The sequence below is a fragment of the Oncorhynchus clarkii genome, chromosome 14 (assembly GCF_045791955.1).
Source record: "Oncorhynchus clarkii lewisi isolate Uvic-CL-2024 chromosome 14, UVic_Ocla_1.0, whole genome shotgun sequence".
Lineage (NCBI taxonomy): Eukaryota > Metazoa > Chordata > Actinopteri > Salmoniformes > Salmonidae > Oncorhynchus > Oncorhynchus clarkii.
The window spans coordinates 1,545,899-1,550,520 of NC_092160.1; positions in this window are offsets into that span (position 1 = coordinate 1,545,899).

The following is a 4,622-nucleotide window of genomic DNA, read 5'->3' on the forward strand; positions in this document are numbered from 1 at the left end:
CAGCCATGACGAAGATCAATGGGCTGCTTTCCCCCATTTTTCTGTATGGTTGAGGGATAATCCTAGTGCACACAGCAGCCGGCCCACGGCTGTGTTTTAAAGGAATGGTGACAGACTGCAGACTTCTCCAAAGGTTAACTCAAGCCAAATCTGACCTTGTGTCCACTTTCTCTGGAACACAACACATTGATCTTATTATCTTATTAGAAAAAAGAGAAGAGCAATTAAAGTGAAACTCCATCCAAGTGAATATGATAAATGAGAAGGGCCAAATCTACACTAGCTAGCATTCACTTTTGTGTTGTTCTTTCATATGAGATTACATGTAGTACAGAGTTCAGAGGAACTGTGAAGGGGTAATGAGGAGATCTGAATTGTTCTCTGGTGAATTTATGAATGTGTTATTTCAGTGGAGATTGTTCCATGCACGTGTGAGTGAGAAACAACAAAATATTGGAAACCATCTTGAACCACCCTTCCACTGCTCAGCCCCATATTATGCTGAGTTTTCAATGACCTCGGTTTAAAACACTTTTCCACATGAGACAATATTAATAAGCCTTTCCTGTTCAATTGCCTGCCATAAAATGTTATCACTGCAGTCATTATTTGGCACTTGAAGTGTGAAGCGGCTACACAGTAAGCCAATGTCCCAGGGAAGACTTTATTGGTTTGTGTAACAAGGCATGGCAAGTGGCTCCTCTAGAATCAAATCAGCTCCTTCTCCCACTGGTTAGCAGTCCTACCATATAACCCTCACACAATGTAGCATTCATGTCTACCATGGCCCCAGACAATTTTTCCAGGAAAAGCATGGAGGACTTTCTCCCAGCAACATGGAAAAGTATATTTTTTACCCCTAAGAATGCAATGGAAATCAATAACTCAGTTGTGAGACCAATATAACTCTAATGGCTCTGTAAATGGAGCATATTATATGGAAAAGGCATCTGATTTGTTAACTTCATACCTCAACCATACCTATATTTCCAACATATTTTTTAAATTCATAGATTTGTATTGTTTCGTATTCACGTGCAGTACATGACGCAACCTGACTTTTGTTATACAATACTGTATATTGATATCAATCCATATTTCTGGTAAATTACTAATAAAATGGTGAATTAATAATATAGCCCGGGTGTTTATAACAGATGTGATAGCAGTGCCTTTGGGAACTCACAGGGAGGTCTGGCAGCTCCTCATCAGTGGCTTAAAATAACAATTCTAATAATATTGAGCACAATCTGACACCCCAAACAAATGTTGACACATTATTCACATCGACTAATATACATGGAAACGTGATGCTGAAAAAAACTACATTTGAACCCATAGAAAGTGCTATTGCCTGCAGGAAATTCTTGCAATCCCAATTTTTGGAAGTACTTAAGTCCTTTCAACTGCAGCTGGATCTTCAAGGCTACTGCATTTTCACATTGCAAATTGAAACAGCTGGTGCTCATTCAAGGATTCCTGCAATCAAATAATTCCTCCTGTGCTGAGTATAGAAAAATAATCAGAAAATGTGCCATACAATGGGATTTGTAACAGCAAAAACATTTATATTGACATACAGTAGAAAGAAGGAGAAGCTTGCAGGATAAATTATTGAAATATCAACCATAGTACAGAGGTTAACGATTTTCTTAAACTTTTTTCTCCGTCAGTCAGACTTTTGACAAGATGGGCACCACACTTACGAAAATCTATTATTGGTTCTCTCTTTTCATTAAAACATGTAATAGAAATAAAGATAGAACTCAGTCATCCAAATTCAACTAATATATTATTGTACTATTTCATTTTATTGAGGGTTTGACTAATCATGAAGGGCTTACACATTAACATGCAAATATTAATATGTGCTCTAGATCTGTGTGTTACTGACTCTGCCTATACAAGGGAAACAGCACAGGAGGCCCCATGGTAGTCTGGGAATGTTAATAAGACGGTTCTCTCGAGGCAGCTGCATAGTCACGCATGATGGTTCAGGTATCCAGATGATCAATAGCAAGCCTAGACTGTGTTGGGGGGGGGGGGTGCATCCGTGTCAAACTGTCAGTGGCATGCAGCTGACCACTGATGCCCTTGAGGATGGATTTACACCACATTACACCTCCCATCCCATCAGACCCTTACTCAATGACAATGGAAGGCCCAAAGGAGGTCTCTCTATGGCCACCATCAAGGCTATGGCCATCCGTCTATTTAGAGTGACTCAAATGAAGACAAGACTGTCTGTTTGACTCAATATTAACCCATTTTTGCCAATTCCCTCCAATTGTCAAATGGCAGGAGGGCAAGTTGCACTCTGTTGCTCAAGTGAAGAACAACACACAGTCGACAGTGTACAAAACATTAAGGACAAATGCTCTTTCCATGACATAGACTGAATCCAGGTGAAAGCTATGATCCCTTAGTGATTTCAATTGCTAAATCAGTGTAGATGAAGGGGAGGAGAAAGGTTAAAGAATGATTTTTAAGCCTTGAGACAATTGAGACTTGGATTGTGTACATGTGCCGTTCAAATGCTTAATGGGCAAGACAAACTATTTAAGTGCCTTTGAACGAAGTATGGTAGTAGGTGCCAGGCGCACCGGTTTGTGTCAAGAGCTGCAGTGTGGCTTGGTTTTTCATGCACAACAGTTTCCCGTGTGTATTAGGAATGGTCCACCACCCAAAGGACATCCAGCTAACTTGACAACTGTGGGAATCATTGGAGTCAAATGATCCTTCCCTGTGGAACGCATTCGATTCCTTGTAGAGTCCATGCCCGATAAATTGAGTCTGTTCTGGAGGCAATATTAGGAAGGTGTTCTTAATGTTTTGTACATCCAGTGTAGATTACAGTTCCAATGACCACTATGCAGATGCAATTTGGACTGAAAGAGAAAAAGCTTATCTTTTAACATAGCATGTGTACCATCTAAAACACACTTAATTTAAAGGTCACATCCATATGTATTGTTGGATTTGTGACTAGTGAAGAAGCAAAGTTTGGTGAATTATGAGGTTAGATCCCCTACTGAATGCCAGTGAAATATTGCCCTACGAGCTCACAGATCAGCCTTCCTTCTACATCCAAGTCTGAGAATGATAAGCGATAGCACAGGTCCATCCATCTGCGATTACAGCAGAATCTAAAACCTTTAACTTCCCTCTGGGTTGAGGCAATTTGTCAGGGAAGTGCAGTGCAGTCAAAAATGTGATTTTCCTTTGTTGTATATATATACAGTGCCTTGCGAAAGTATTCGGCCCCCTTGAACTTTGCGACCTTTTGCCACATTTCAGGCTTCAAACATAAAGATATAAAACTGTATTTTTTTTGTGAAGAATCAACAAGTGGGACACAATCATGAAGTGGAACGACATTTATTAGATATTTCAAACTTTTTTAACAAATCAAAAACTGAAAAATTGGGTGTGCAAAATTATTCAGCCCCCTTAAGTTAATACTTTGTAGCGCCACCTTTTGCTGCGATTACAGCTGTAAGTCGCTTGGGGTATGTCTATCAGTTTTGCACATCGAGAGACTGACATTTTTTCCCATTCCTCCTTGCAAAACAGCTCGAGCTCAGTGAGGTTGGATGGAGAGCATTTGTGAACAGCAGTTTTCAGTTCTTTCCACAGATTCTCGATTGGATTCAGGTCTGGACTTTGACTTGACCATTCTAACACCTGGATATGTTTATTTTTGAACCATTCCATTGTAGATTTTGCTTTATGTTTTGGATCATTGTCTTGTTGGTAGACAAATCTCCGTCCCAGTCTCAGGTCTTTTGCAGACTCCATCAGGTTTTCTTCCAGAATGGTCCTGTATTTGGCTCCATCCATCTTCCCATCAATTTTAACCATCTTCCCTGTCCCTGCTGAAGAAAAGCAGGCCCAAACCATGATGCTGCCACCACCATGTTTGACAGTGGGGATGGTGTGTTCAGCTGTGTTGCTTTTATGCCAAACATAACATTTTGCATTGTTGCCAAAAAGTTCAATTTTGATTTAATCTGACCAGAGCACCTTCTTCCACATGTTTGGTGTGTCTCCCAGGTGGCTTGTGGCAAACTTTAAACAACACTTTTTATGGATATCTTTAAGAAATGGCTTTCTTCTTGCCACTCTTCCATAAAGGCCAGATTTGTGCAATATACGACTGATTGTTGTCCTATGGACAGTCTCCCACCTCAGCTGTAGATCTCTGCAGTTCATCCAGAGTGATCATGGGCCTCTTGGCTGCATCTCTGATCAGTCTTCTCCTTGTATGAGCTGAAAGTTTAGAGGGACGGCCAGGTCTTGGTAGATTTGCAGTGGTCTGATACTCATTCCATTACAATATTATCGCTTGCACAGTGCTCCTTGGGATGTTTAAAGCTTGGGAAATCTTTTTGTATCCAAATCCGGCTTTAAACTTCTTCACAACAGTATCTCGGACCTGCCTGGTGTGTTCCTTGTTCTTCATGATGCTCTCTGCGCTTTTAACGGACCTCTGAGACTATCACAGTGCAGGTGCATTTATACGGTGACTTGATTACACACAGGTGGATTGTATTTATCATCATTAGCCATTTAGGTCAACATTGGATCATTCAGAGATCCTCACTGAACTTCTGGAGAGAGTT